Source organism: Mustela erminea, chromosome 7, assembly GCF_009829155.1.
Source record: "Mustela erminea isolate mMusErm1 chromosome 7, mMusErm1.Pri, whole genome shotgun sequence".
Taxonomy (NCBI): Eukaryota; Metazoa; Chordata; class Mammalia; order Carnivora; family Mustelidae; genus Mustela; species Mustela erminea.
The window spans coordinates 15749940-15764604 of NC_045620.1; the positions used below are offsets into that span (position 1 = coordinate 15749940).

A 14665-nucleotide genomic window follows, 5' to 3' on the forward strand; every position below is an offset into this window, starting at 1 on the left:
GCTTTAGAATGTCAGGTGCTGCTCAAAATATGGTCATTAGAGAGGCAGTATCAACATCATCTGTCCACCAGTTAAAATGCAAACTCAGGGGCCCCATCTAGACTTGAATCTGAATCGGAATCTCCAAGGGTAGGCCCAGGCATTTGTTTTAACGAGTCCCCCTTGGAATTTTTATGTACGTTAAAGCTTAAGAAGCATTGCTTTACATCAGGCACTTTCCAACTATAGAGAGCCGGCCCAACTGGCCTGCTGCCCGTTTTTGTACAGCTTATGAGCTCAAAGTGGTTTTACATTTTGAAATATTTGAAAAAAATCACAAGTTGAACTCTACTTTGTGACATGTAGAAATTACATGAAAGTCCCTACATCATCTCCTTTTGGTCCACCGAGACTGTAATATTTACTTTTCAGCTATTTACAGGAAAGTTGGCTGGCTCCGCTTTAAATGGTCCTTCAGTTTCCTTCCAGCTCAGGATACTTCTGTGAAGTCTCCTTCACATGCCCCATTGGAAAGAGTTGCTGACACAGATGACTCAAACCTATAGCTACTTAAACAAAAATAGGTTGGCGTCTGTCAGAAGGCATTCACAGTATATTAGATGTGTCACTAGTCTCCCCTCTTTATGACAGAGGGCAGGAAGTGGGCAGTCTGGGAGTGGGTTTGGGGTGGAGCCGGAAGGCACATGAGCCAGCTCATGGTGGAAGTTGTGCTCAAGTCGAGGCTTGTACAGAGGGGCGTCAGGTCCAGGATGCTTCCGACTGGGCTGCCTGCTGGTGGATGTCTGGTGGGGGCCCACCCTCCAGTGTGGCTGGGTGTTAAGAGGTTGTGTCCCCAGAGTTTCTGTGGGTACAGTGGTAGCGACACAACACTGGCTGGACAGTGCTAGGACAAATTCTGGCTCCACGCTTCCTAATTTGGTGACCTTCAGCCATTTGCCAAACCTCTACAGTTCAGGGCAACTCAATTCCCTGGATGTTGACGCTGGCCACTGCGCTGAGCAGTGGGGACGAGTAGGGAACAGGCCCCAGTTTCTCTGGCTATAACGTGGAGAGGATCCTCGAGGGCTGGTTGGGTGTCGGTTATCTATGCAATGTGGTACACAGGATGCCAGATGTCTATTCCCTCTTTCCTCTCTCCAAACCAAGGTGTGTGTGTTGAAGGCTTGGGTGTGAGTCGTAGAGACACACATTTCTGGGAAACTATGTACTGATTTCCCAATATGTCTTAAAGGGTGGGGGGGGGGGAACCTATTCACTCACTCATTTGTTCATGCAATCAATATTACGGAGCACCAGCTGCGTGTCGGGCAGCATCCCACAGCAAATTCCAGAAGCCAGGGCAGGGAGCAAGGAACATAGAGAAGGAAGAGGATGGCTTTTTGGATAGCGTGTTCTGGGAAGCTGGATGGGAGGACTCGGGAGAGCGTAATGCCTCCCGAGGGAATGGCAGTCACAAAGGCCCTGAGGACTTGGCATGTTTGAGGAACAGCAGGAACACCAGGGTGGCAGGAATAGAATGGCTGAAGGGAACAGCAGGCAGGGGCTGACGTTGGAGCTGTGGGTGTGCTCCAGATCACGTAGGCTTTGCAGAGCCCTGGGTTTGATTCTGGGTGTGTGCGGGAGCTCTTCAGGCCCACTTAACTGCAAGATGTGCTCTTGGGCCGGGTTAACTGAAGACCTGCTCCTCTGGTGTGTCAGAGGCCCAGACTCTTCTTCCGAATGAGACAGTCCCACATCCGGGGCCCTGGAAACCTCACGGATCTCTCTCTCTCAAGCCACACACGAGGTGCAGCTCTCCAAAATTAGACGTGGCCACTGCTTTGGAAAATCTCTTTAATCAACCTGTCATCGGATCCCTGAGGGTTTGTTAAGGACCTGCCCTTTGCCCCAGCGGGAGCAGAGCTGAAGAGAATGCAGACAATTAAGATCCGGGATTAGAAGCAGCTGGGAGTCAGGGAGCTCTGCGTCATTACCTTGGCCTATCCCAAGATTTCATACCGTGGAGCCTTAGTTTCATCACCAATGAAATGGGCTTATGCTAATCCCTCCTAAGATTTCTTGTGGGGAAAATGGGTACTCGATAAATTGTAGTTGCTATAATTACTATTAACTCTCATTAATTTGCTCCACTAATATGTACTGAGTGATTATCATGAAGCTGGCGGTATCGTGTTGGGAGGGAGGAGTGTAGAAATGAACAGAATGGAAATGGTCCCTATCTTCCATAGAATCTACAAGAAATCAAGCTATAGGGTGTCTGGTGCTAGGCAGGAGAGTACTGCGGACGAAGGGAGGAAGAGGCAGGCAACTTACCAGACTGAGGCATTCAGGGAGGCTTCCTGGAGTAAGTGGCAAGCTGGACTCTGAAGTATGGGGGGAGACAGGTGGCAAGGGTCAAGGATGAGTGCTCCAGGTTGAGGGAACAGAGTACACGAAAGCCAGGAGGTCTAGAACTTGCTGCCAGCCAGGAGATAAAGCTGAAGCTTGCATCTTATCCCTAGTGTTAGGAGGTACTGATCAGAGGGACCAAATGTCCCATTTCCTGCAGTCCCCCACCTTACCTTGCAGTCACAGGAAACTGCAGTGTTCCAAACTGGAAGCACTAATCGGAGGTAACTCCAGTTAAGGGCATCATGAGCGGCATTTTTTAAAATGAAGGAACAGAACAGAAAAAGCAGAGCATTTCACAGCGCATGAGAAAGTATTGTTTCCTGAAACGTCTGTTCAGCTGAAGATACACGTACACATATAATGTGTGTAGAAAGGCTTCTGTGTTTACACGCAGCATGTATTTCTTACCTGATGTCTGCATACATGTATTTCTTACTGCAGGTCATGGTCAAAAAAGTTTGAAAATCACGGCTCTAAAGTGACTTGCTGTGCAGCTTCATGGAAGCCGCTGCCCCTGCCCCCTCCACAGCCTCTCCCTCTCCTCCACGCCTGTCGCCTGTCACGTCAGCGGGAGGTTGAGGAAGTTGTCCAGCTCTCCCCTGGGGAGGGGAAGGTGGCAAGGCAGCGAGCTCCTGCTCCCAAACCCTGCTCTAAGCCTCCTGGCACCCCTCCCCCGCCTATAAACCCTCTTCCTGCCCTGGCCATATATAGCAAAACCAAAAATAGCTGCTGGCTTAAAGCCCCAAAGCAAGCATTCACCCAGGCCTTAAGTAGTAATGCTCCTTTGGCAGCCTAGCTGTTCCCACCCCAGAGACCCACAGACTCCAGGACTAGAAGGGCCACTGGTAATCTTTGCTTTCCGAGGTCCTTGACCTGGAGCCCCGGCCTTGGCCTCAGAGGCCCATCCGTGTGCAGGCAATATGGGGGCCTATGGGCAGGGATTGCCTGTGTTTATCCTCAGATCGCCTTCAGATTCTCGAAGTAATCTGCTAAGTTCCAGAAGCCCTCACCTAGTTGGCAGTCCTTTCCCCCAAATGTGCAGTGGAAAAACCAGGCCTGGGGGCGCCCAGGTGGCTCAGTCGGTTAAGCGTCTGACTCTAGATTTCTGCTCAGGTCATAATCTCAGGGGGGTGGTGATATCAAGCCCAGTGTCAGGTTTCCTGCTGGGCACGGAGCCTGCTTAAGATTCTCTCTCTCGGGCGCCTGAGTGGCTCAGTGGGTTAAGCCACTGCCTTTGGCTCAGGTCATGATCCCAGGGTCCTGGGATCGAGTCCCGCATCGGGCTCTCTGCTCAGCAGGTAGCCTGCTTCCTCCTCTCTCTCTGCCTGCCTCTCTGCCTACTTGTGATCTCTCTCTGCCAAATAAATGAATAAATTCTTAAAAAAAAAAAAAAAAGATTCTCTCTCTCCCTCTCCCTGTGCCCACCCTCTGCTCTCTCACTCGCTCTCAAAAACAAAACAGAACAAGCGCAAGGTTAGCTTTGTTTGTAAAGCCAGTAATAATAATAGTTAATTTTTGGTGTGCTTACTATGTGCAGCTGCTGCTCTTGGCGTGGAACATGTGTTACTTAAACCTTCACAACAACCTTATGGGGAAGTTCTGTTATTACCCCCATCTTACAGAAAAGGCAAAGGAGACGAAGGGTTTATGTCCTGTGTTCTCTCTCACAGTCCTCTAACTAGTAAGAAGCAGTGATAGAATTTGATGGTAATAAGTGATAATTAAATAGTTCATAGTATATGGGGCGCCTGGGTGGCTGGTTAAGCTTGGACTCTTGGTTTCAGCTCAGACCACGATCTCATGATTATGGCTTCCAGCTCTGCGCTGGGCTCTGTGCTCAGTACAGAGTCTGCGTTAAATTCCCCCTCCCTCATCGTCTCATTCAATCTGTCCCTCTTTCTCAAATAAATATATAAAAATCTTTTTTTTTAAAAGTTGCTAGTATAAAAAAACTACTTTAACAAGCGATAAACCACTATACAAAATAAGACCAGCTGCATAGTTTGGGAGACCCAGTACAAAATGAACGCAGGACCCCCCTCCTCAAAACCATGAAGAATTTCGAGGTAATGACGACAGAGCATTAAACCAAGTGCAGGGTCTTCTGAGCGCAGAGCCCTGAGCAATGACACAGGAGGACGCTTCTGAGGGGCCTGGACAGTGATCACAACTGCGTCTGTCCCTTACCGTGTTTTTACACCAGGCTCTGTGCTCCGAATCCTACCCGCACTTTGCTATTCAGGCTTCTTTTTTCTTTCTTTCTTTCTTTCTTTCTTTCTTTCTTTCTTTCTTTAAAGATTTTATTTATTTATTCGACAGACAGAGATCACAAGTAGGCAGAGAGGCAGGCAGAGAGAGAGAGAGGAGGAAGCAGGCTCCCTGCTGAGCAGAGAGCCCAATGCAGGGCTCGATCCCAGGACACTGGAATCACGACCCGAGCCGAAAACAGAGGCTTTAACCCACTGAGCCACCCAGGCGCCCCTATTCAGGCTTCTTAATGACTCTCTTTGACTACTCTTAGTGGTGTTCCAATCTTGGCGTTTGCAACCCAAACGCCAAGATTGGAATCAGGTACTTCACAGTACCTCACAGTACTTCACAGTGAATCAGGTAGTTCCCATCGTAATTCTGTACGTACATACGCAAAAATGCAAAACTGAAATAAATCATCACAAAATAATATTTCCCTTCCTCTATGCAATCCTTGCTATTTTTTTTCTTTTATCCTATCTTGTTGAGAAAATTAAATGATGCCCTGATAGAGTAAAGCGCTTAGAGCTTGACGTGTGCTTAGTGCTTTTATTAATATGACACACGGAAAAGATGATATTTTTGTGTTTAACTATGACAATTGGGTCAAAAAACCCAAGCTTCTGCTCTCTGGATCCAATTTTCTTTCTCTTGCCCAAAGCCGATGACGTAAGCTCATTTTAACCCAACTGACAGTGAACATGGGAGCAAAGTGAATTTGCCGGGACAGGGACATGAGCAATACCTAGTGTCACATTATCTGGGCCTGGGGGATGTGTTCCTTGAAGCAACTTCATTCATTCATTCATCCATTCACTCATTCACTCATTCATTCTCCAAAGGAATATCTTTTCTGTTGATCTGTTTGTCTGCCTTTATGCCAATATCACACTACCTTTGTTATCACAGCTTTATAGTAAATTTTAAAATCAGAGTAAATCCTCCAACTTGGCTTTTCTTGTTTAAGACTGGGTTCTTCTACATCATTTCCATAAACATTACAAAATCAGCTTACTGATTTCTACTAAAAAGTCCAATGGGAATTTGATTAATAATTCATTAGACCTGGGGCGCCTGGGTGGTTCAGTGGGTTTAAGCCTCTGCTTTCAGCTCAGGTCGCGATCCCAGGGTCCTGGGATCGAGTCCTGCATTGGTCTCTCTGCTCAGCGGGGAGCCTGCTTCCCTTCCTCTCTCTCTCTGCCTGCCTCTCTGCCTACTTGTGATCTCTCTCTCTGTGTCAAATAAATAAATAAAATCTTTGAAAAAAAAGAATTCATTAGACCCATTTATCAATTTGCAGAGATCAGACAACTTAAGGGCAATGAGCCTTCCAATTCATGGACATGGTATAGATCCCTATTTATTTAGGTCTTCAATTTCACTTAGCAATCCTTTGGAGTTTTCGGTGTTTTGCACATTTTTTTTTTTTTTGGTTGGTGGTGAATAAAATTCATAAGTTTTAAAAATGATATTGTAAATGGGATTTTTGAATTTCATTTTTCCAATTATTCATTGCTGGGTTATAAAAACGCAATTATTTTTATATGTTGACTTTGAATCCTTTTACACTGCCAAATTAATTGCTTAGGTTTAGTGGGATTTTTTTGTTCTTCTTTGGACTTAAAGGGAACATATTTTCATTTAAAATCTCTTGATTGCTATTAAAAATCAAGTGTGGCAGTCCTGATAGATAGGAGTAAAAACGTCATGTGGTACTTGGCACTCACGGCTTACAGTAGCCACATCTGGGTTCCAATTCCAGCTGTGCCACTTCTTAATTCTATGAATGTGGGCACACCCGTAACCTCTCTGAGCTCCTGTTTCATTTTTTCCATTAGAGATGTCAAAATCTCCAAAATATGGTTGAAACAATGAAATGAGATAATACATAAAAAGCACTTAGCAGAGTGCCTGGCACCTGGGAAGTCCTGAAACGATTCTCCTTTCTGCATTTACTTCACAGTCTAGAGCGTGAACTAATTCAGGAGGGCCTGCACCATAGCTGTTTTGGGGAGACTGCTTAAGCACAGAAATTAGCTTTTGACTTTGGAGCAGCTAACAAGCTAAGACTTTGATTCGATTCGTTCTGCCTTGAGTCCTGCCAGTGTAGATGGAACTCATGCCGGGCACGATTCCATTTCGAATGTAGAATCAGCATAATTTAACCTCATCTTGAAAATCTCATGTCCCAGTTCACAGCCAGGGGGCCACTGTGACAGCTGGCTGAGTTGCTGTCCTGGCAGCTTCTTGGCTTTCTCCGGGACCCCCGGGGAGGAGAGTGCACCCTCCGCAAGACAGGGAAGACACAATTAGTCCTTCTTCTCTGCAGACTTGCCTTCTGTGCTGCATGGGTCCAACTGGCCGAATCTCTGCACACACACTCCTGTCCAAGGCCAGGCTCTTGGGATTCATCAAGTTCGCTTGTTTCCAGACTGTTAATTCTGTGTCCCCAGCAACTGTTCCCTGGACCAGCCCTTGCTGCCACACCCTTGTGAGGAATGTTGAGGGCCTTTACTGAGGGCCCTGGTTGAGGCTGGGGTGCAGTCTGAGCAGGACAGAGTTGTTTCCTGCCATAGACCCGAGGGCTGTCCTTGTCCCCTCCTATGCCTTCTGAAGTCAGAGCCCCAGAGTAGGTGGAGAGTTAGGTCTGGTCACAGGTAAAGCATCCAGGACCCTTACTCATTGCTCTAAAACAGAGTTGGTTGACTCTGCCAGACCACCTGGCAAAATCCACAGAATGATCCAGGGGCTGTGGGAACTCCAGAACCCACTTCCCTCCAGGCAAGTAGAGAGCATCCTGTGCCTAGAGGTATGCAAGCATATGCTGCCAACTGTCATATGGACTGTGTGGAGTCGGGGACACACACTGAGGTCTGAGAGCTGCACACAGCCTGCAAGAAATGGCTCCATTGGGCATGCACAATGGTTTTATCACTTTTATCTTTTTAAGATTCATTCATTTATTTTAGAGAGAGTGAGTGAGCATGAGCATGGGGGAGGGGCTGAGGGAGAGCAAGAGACAGAACCCTCATGCAGACTCCCCACTGAGCATGCAGCCTGACAAGGGGCTCAATCCCAGGACCCTGAGATCATGACCTGAGCCCAAGTCAAGAGTCAGACACTCAGCTGACTGAGCCACCCAGGCGCCCCTGTGACTTTTATTTTTATTTAAATTTGACTCCTTTATGGATACCATCTTCACAAAGTGATCAAATTTCACATCGCTGATGACAGGACAACCTTACAATATAGACCCTTGATGGGACGCAGGGAGAAGGGCACAGCCCCACCACACTCTATCCCAGCTGGGAAGGCGTGGGCAGCGGGCGGTGTATGCAGAGTCTCGCGGGCCATTGTCAGACTCTGGCTTTTCCTCTGAGAAGAATAAGGCCTATGAAAGAATAAGGCCTTCTTTATCTAATGGATAAAGAAGATGTGGTATATACATACATACATATATATTTCTATATATATATACACATATACATACATACATACACATACAACGGAATACTATGCAGCCATCAAAAGAAATGAAATCTTGCCATTTGCGACGACATGGATGGAACTAGAGGGTATCATGCTGAGCAAAATAAGTCAATCGGAGAAAGACAATTATCACATGATCTCCCTGATATGAGGAAGTGGAGATGCAATGTGGGAGGTTTGGGGGGTTGGAAAAGAATAAATGAAACAAGATGGGATTGGGAGGGAGACAAACCATAAGAGACTCATAATCACGAAACAAACTGAGGGTTGCTGGGGGGAGGAGGGTGGGGAGAGGTGGTTGGGTTATAGACACTGGGGAGGGTATGTGCTACGGTGAGTGCTGTGAAGTGTGTAAACCTGGTGATTCATAGACCTGTACCCCTGGAGCTAATAATACATTATATGTTAACAAAAAAAAAAAAAAAAAAAACAAGTGACATAATCTGACCTTGTTTAAAGGGATTCCCTTGGCTACTGTGTTGAGAGACTGTTTGGGGGAGAGCTGGTGGTGCAGAAAGGGGAGGAGCAGAGAAGTGAATTAGTGAGTTTATTGCCATGTTATGGGTGAGCATACAAGTCTGGAGTGCCACGCTGCAGCAGTGGCCGTGGAGAGAAGGAGGTGAATCCCGGGTCTGTTTTGAAGGTAGAGTTGTTAGATTTGCTGATAGACCAGACAGGGGGAGTGAAAGAAAGAGGAGTCAAGGCTTTGGCCTAAGCCATGGGAGGATAGCATTGCCCTGAGCTGAGATGGGCCAAGTGTTCGAAGAGAGAAGGTCAGGAGCTCGGTGTTCGACATTATGGGTGAGAGAACGCCTGTTGCACATGCCGTGTGGGCATGAGCGCTGTGGGTAGGCCTGAGCATGGAAGGGGGGCCTACATGACCAGTGTAGGGTCCTTTGAACCTAGACTCTCCTTGATTTCTTTTGCCTCCTCTACAACCAGTTATTTCTGGTTTCCAAGGCCCTCAAGATTATTGAGCTGACTCAGAGTCTGGCAAAGGGACTTCCACCCAGGCTACAGGTCCCCAGGGCTGGCGGCACCCAGGTGATTTGCTTATCATGTGAGCTGTGGGGTGTCATCTGAGGTGACAGCCTCTGGATGCGGGGGTGGTGGAGCCCTGCAGGCTATGGGGACTTGTCCTATACCCGCTGTAACCTGACCCTGCTCCCAGGGTCAGGTTAAGCACTACTAGCTCCTCGGCTCTGGGTTACCTCTCAGCGATCCTGGAAAATCAGCGACAGTGGAGCTTTGATAGGTGGCCACATTTGGGAGCCCTGGGAAGAGACTTTGGTGTCACCTCACAGGCAAGCCAGAGAGCAAAGCATTGGGATTCAGTGTCATGATTGATTAGCAATGTCTGTTGTGGTCACAGTGTGGGTAAGAGATGGCCCATATGACAGTTTACTTGCTGCCTTGAACTAGATGGTCTTGGAGGGCCAATCCATGTGTGACCTTCTTGGGACTGAAATGGTCTCACTTACCCACCAAGTTGCGGTTGCCTATGAACGTGTTACACATTTGCAGGTATCAGGAGGGAACATGACAGTGTGTATTACACATGTGGTGCTGGTACCAGCTGCTACCAGCTCATAAGAGCCCATCCCTAAAATTTGCAGAAATGTTGCAACCTGGCTGTTCAACTGTGGCCTGACTAGCCACTGTGGGTATATTTACATGATGGAACTTGGCTAGCACTACAAATTAGGGTTGTTTGTTTATTTTTCCAAAGGGCTTTTCTACTAGCATAACACTGAACATTGTGCTAATATGAAATGCCCATTTTTTCCTTGTCCAGATTGAGGGTAACCAACCATCCTGCTTTGCCTGGGAACTGTCCTGGCTTTAGTACTGAAAGTCCTATGTCTTGGGAAACCTTTCGGTCTAAGGCAAACTGGGATGACAGGTCACCTTGCAGTTTTTTCCCATGAAGCGAAAGGAGCCAGCATTTGTTGAGAATCTGAGATCTCTGCTAGAGAACCCATGTAAACCCTCTAGCAACCCTGAGAAGTAAACTTGCTATGCTTACTTTACTGACTAGAGATAGACTCAAAGAGAATGTGCCCAAGGCCATGAACTTGTATACTCAGCTGACAGTCTCTGCTGAATGCCTTCTATGTGTCAGTCATTGCATTGAGTGCTGGCAATGCTATGGTGAGTATGGCAGCCTTGGCCCCTGCCCTTAGAAGTTTGTGCGCTAACAACAGAAACCAGCATTGGACAGCTAGTTAATTACAAGTGGGATAAGCAATTTGAAGGGAAAGTAGAAGTGTGTATGGGGGTAACAGGAACTTGATCTGGTCTAGTAATCACAGAAGGCTTCCTTGAGGAAGTGGTGTTGAGGCTAATATCTGAAGGATGGACAGGGCATAGCTAAGTAACAGGAACCACACTGTGCCTGGCAAAAGGAACTAGTACAAAGGCTCAGAAGTGGGCACAACAAAAGGCTGTTGGGTTCAAGAAAAGGCAGGAGCAGAGAGACTGAGAAAGAGTGGAGACAGTGAGGCTGGAAGGTTGGCAGGGCCCGGATCTTGAGGGCTTTGTGGGTCCCGGTGCAGAGTTTGACTTCATCCTTATGGTAGGTACTGCTGGACACCTCAGATACCACTCCAGAGCAGTGTCCTCCTGCCAGAAGTGCTGGTTGCTGATGGCTCATAGTGGGGGCACTGTCAACTGTCAAAAAGAGTTGCCCACCTCAGTCGGCAATGCATAGCTAATGAGTGCTTCATACAGGAGTTCAAAGACCCAGCCTCCTTGCACAACCCTGAAGGACCATAGCAGCTCCAGAGCTCCCCAACGGGATCAGCAGAAGCCTTGGTTCCAATAGTTCAACTTCTGCTCTGGAATCCTGCTTCCCGATAGTTCATTCCAAGAGCATTCCCCCCAAATCATTCACATACAATCTTCACTTGAGGACCCAAGACAATCCTCGAGGCACTCAGAAGCCACTGCAGGGTTTTAGATGGTGTCACCTGGTCAGATTTACATCTTATTAAGGAGATGACTCTGTCAGCGGCAAAGGGTAGACTGAAGCATCAGGGGAGGTGAGAGACCAGGGAAGATGCAGCTGTGGTAAATCAGGGAGAACTGGTGCAGCCTGGACCAGACAGAGGAGGAGGAGATAAAGAGAAGCAGGGGAAATGAAAGCAAAATTCAGAGTTGGGCCCGTGTGTTTCCAAAGCCCAAACCATTTCCATTATTCTGTTGCCCACAAAGACACGTCAGGCCTGGCTTGCTTTCTCAGCGACCCTGGGTCTATGGTCTTTATCAAGGTGGGGTAGAGCCAAGCTGGGGGGGAGGTGCCCTATTCTCAGGAGCATTTCCATAGTTATCTGTGATATATGGGCCTGGCGGTCACCACCATGTACATTGGTTTACCTGGTCCAATTCTGGTGAGACTGGACAAGAGCCACTGACCCCTGGACTCTCTGGTCCTCAATCCCCTACCTGCCATTCTCCATCAAACCCCGTCTGAAATCTGCTGATGACACTTCCACGGTCCTGTCCCAAGATCTTGTCCTAACATCTGACCCTGCGTGAGAGAACTTAGAAAAGGGCTGGATATGACTACTAGCAAGAATAGATGAGAAAGAGATAAGATAGCTATCATAGGAGGTAAGAAGTGACAAATGTCTCAAGCAATGAGAGTATGGAGGAAGGAAGATAGCCCAGGAGAGTTTCCTAAAGGAGGTGGCTTTGAAGCTGCGCTTTGGTGGATTTGGGAAGATAAAACTGGGAGGGTGAATTGGGACTAAGTCATGGAGACACTGAGCTGTCAGGTCAGGACGTCCATATGCAGCAGGGACCTCCTGGAGAGGAGCTAGTCATGATTCTGCTCTCTCCATCTCTGTCCAGTCCTCCAGTGACACTGATGTTAAGTCTTCAGACAATCTTCTAGAAACAGGTAGACATCTCTGGCCAGAGAGGGTGGTGTTCTTAGTGTCCATTCTGTATTCAGAGGCAGAATCCCTGATCTGGTCCGCTTATCTCTTCTCTGTTTCAAACTGGACTCTGGATCTCCTAGACTTCCCTTGGGTTTCTGAAATGGTTGGCTTCCTTAGAAGGTTTGGGTGAGAACTTTCGAACCTTTCAAACCAAGTCATTTAAATTCTTGGTTTCAAGTGTTCCAACTATGAATCAGGATGATGATATCTATACTTGTTACGATTTTTTTTTTCTGCAAGTAATAGAAAACCCCAAGTGAACTAAACAAACACGTTCTATAGAAATATAATGTGGGCTACATAGGCAATTTAAACTTTGCTAGTGAAATTAGTTTTAATAATATATTTTATTTAACCCATTACCCAAAATATTGTCATCTCTATGTGTAATCAATATATAGTTATTAGTGAGATATTTTACATTTTTTTTTCGGGTACTAATTCTTCACAGTCTGGTGCTCAACAACCACATTTGTCTAGTGGCTACCATATTGGACAGCACAGACTAAAGCAATAAGGATATTTATGATCTCATATAAAGAAGAATCCAGAGGCAGGGCAGTCTCAGGACTGGTTGACTTGGAGGCTCAACAATGTCAAGGGCCCAGGTTCCTGCTACATTTTGCTCTGCAATCCACAGTGTCAGCTCTGTTCTCAGTAGCTCCCCTCATGGTACCGAGCCGGCTACCACAGCCCCAGGGGTCACCTCCAGGTGGCAATGGCCAGCAGCAGAAAACTATGTTTCTGCATGTTTCTCTCTATAAGAACTAGGAGCTCTTTTCTGTTTCCCCTCTGGTCTCAATGCTGGATTCCATCAAATGCTCACGTTGAATGCAATCACTGGCGAGATGGGTAGACAGGAAGTCTGGCTGAGAGCAGTCGGGATCTACGCCTGCATAGGGAGTCTTTCTCTGAGGCCCAGGGAGGACAGCTGGGCCCCAGGACAGAATGAGGTTCCATCAGCAAAGGAACGGTCTCCAGTTGGGGAAACCACCAGGCTCTGCACAACACCTGCCAGGCACAGCAGGCTGTAGGTTTGACCAAAGAAACGGAGCCCACTGGTTAACTGGAGGTCAGCAGAGAGGTTTTACAGCTCCTACCCAAGCTGCATATCAGAACCATCAGAGGCGCTTTATAAAAACTCAGTGTTCACATCAATTAAGTCATACTCTCTGGCCAGGAAGGTGGATCTGGTGCTATAGATGTGGTTTCCAGAAGCTACTCTGGCATGTGGTTTAGAGGGTGTGGAGGCGGATCTCAGTGATGAACAGACTTCCCAAATTTTCTTCCTCCCAAGGACAGATGCTGTAAGGCTCCCGAGTCAGAGAAGGGGCCAAGTCAGCCGAGCCTGGGCATCCCAGGGCAGAGACCTGCTCTCCGACAAACAAGCAGACCGAGGCGGAAAATCAAAGCTTGTCTCCTTCTCTCCCTCTGAGCTCTTCTGTCTTCCCTGGCTCCTTTTCATCTCTCCAGTTAATCCTTTCTGGCCCAGCTTTTCTGAGCAAAGATTCTGGCCTGGCAAAAAGCTACCCTTTATTGAATGCTTACTATGTGCAGTGTCCTCACATATGGTTCACTTAGTCCGTGGTCGACCAGAACTCCCCCACCGGCCAAGGCACTCTGTGCCACTGCTGCGGCTGCCTCACATTTATTTCTGGTGATTAAATCTTGTCCCTCCAGCACTTGACTCCAAGTCCCCTGAGGGCACAGGTCATGACTATATTTTTACCACCGTGTCCCCAGCTTCTAACATCAAGAATGCAGGATCCACAGCAAATACTGAATTCAAATAAATGAATGAACAATATTTGGAAGTAGGTATCATTACCTCCATTTTAAGAAGGACCAATGGAGGCTCAGTAGGCTTAAATGGTTCAGGCATGTTCCAGAACTATTTGGTGTCAGAGTGAAGGTTAAAACCCAGGTTATTCTATACTAAACTGCAGGGAGAAGGTGATATTCAGTTTTTATTAAATTTAGGGGCCTGGTATGAGGGACAGAACTATATTTACCAAGGTCATGGCCTTCTCCCGACTTTCGCATGCACCCCAATAATTCCCGGGGTTTGGGCTGCTAATACTAGACCTGAAAACATTGGCAGTTGCTGTCAGTCACTACTGAGCAATGTACCACATGCCGAGTCATGAGGGAAAGAAGAAAGTGTGGTTCCTGCCCCTGGAAGAACAGGAGGGTGTCACTGAGAAGAAGATACAGATTCATCAGATGTTTGCTGTGGGATCCTTTGAGCCTGGGATCTGGGCTAGATGCTGGAATCATAGCAGGAGTAAGCTGGACATGGCTCTCTCCCTCTTGGAAGTCAAAGTCCGGTGGGAAAGGCTTATGGTGAAGAGATGATCTTAGTAATTATTTAACTGCAATTGGGAGAAGTGAGAAGAAGTGGTGTAGGGCGACATGACATCAGGTAGCAGTACTCAGGGGGTAGGGCTCAAGAAATCCTCCCAGATGAAGTCGCATTTAAGCTGAAACTTGAAATACCAATAAAAGTTGGCTAAGATGGGCGCTTGGGTGGCTCAGTTGGTTAAAGCCTCTGCCTTTGGCTCAGGTCATGATCCCAGAGTCCTGGGATCAAGTGC

At 47.3% G+C, this 14665-nt stretch overlaps 1 protein-coding gene across 1 annotated transcript in view; it reads left to right on the forward strand.

Annotated features, from left to right (window-relative positions):
• JPH2 (junctophilin 2) overlaps positions 1-14665 on the forward strand; it is a 65037-nt gene that overhangs the window by 1934 nt on the left and 48438 nt on the right. The window lies entirely within an intron of this gene.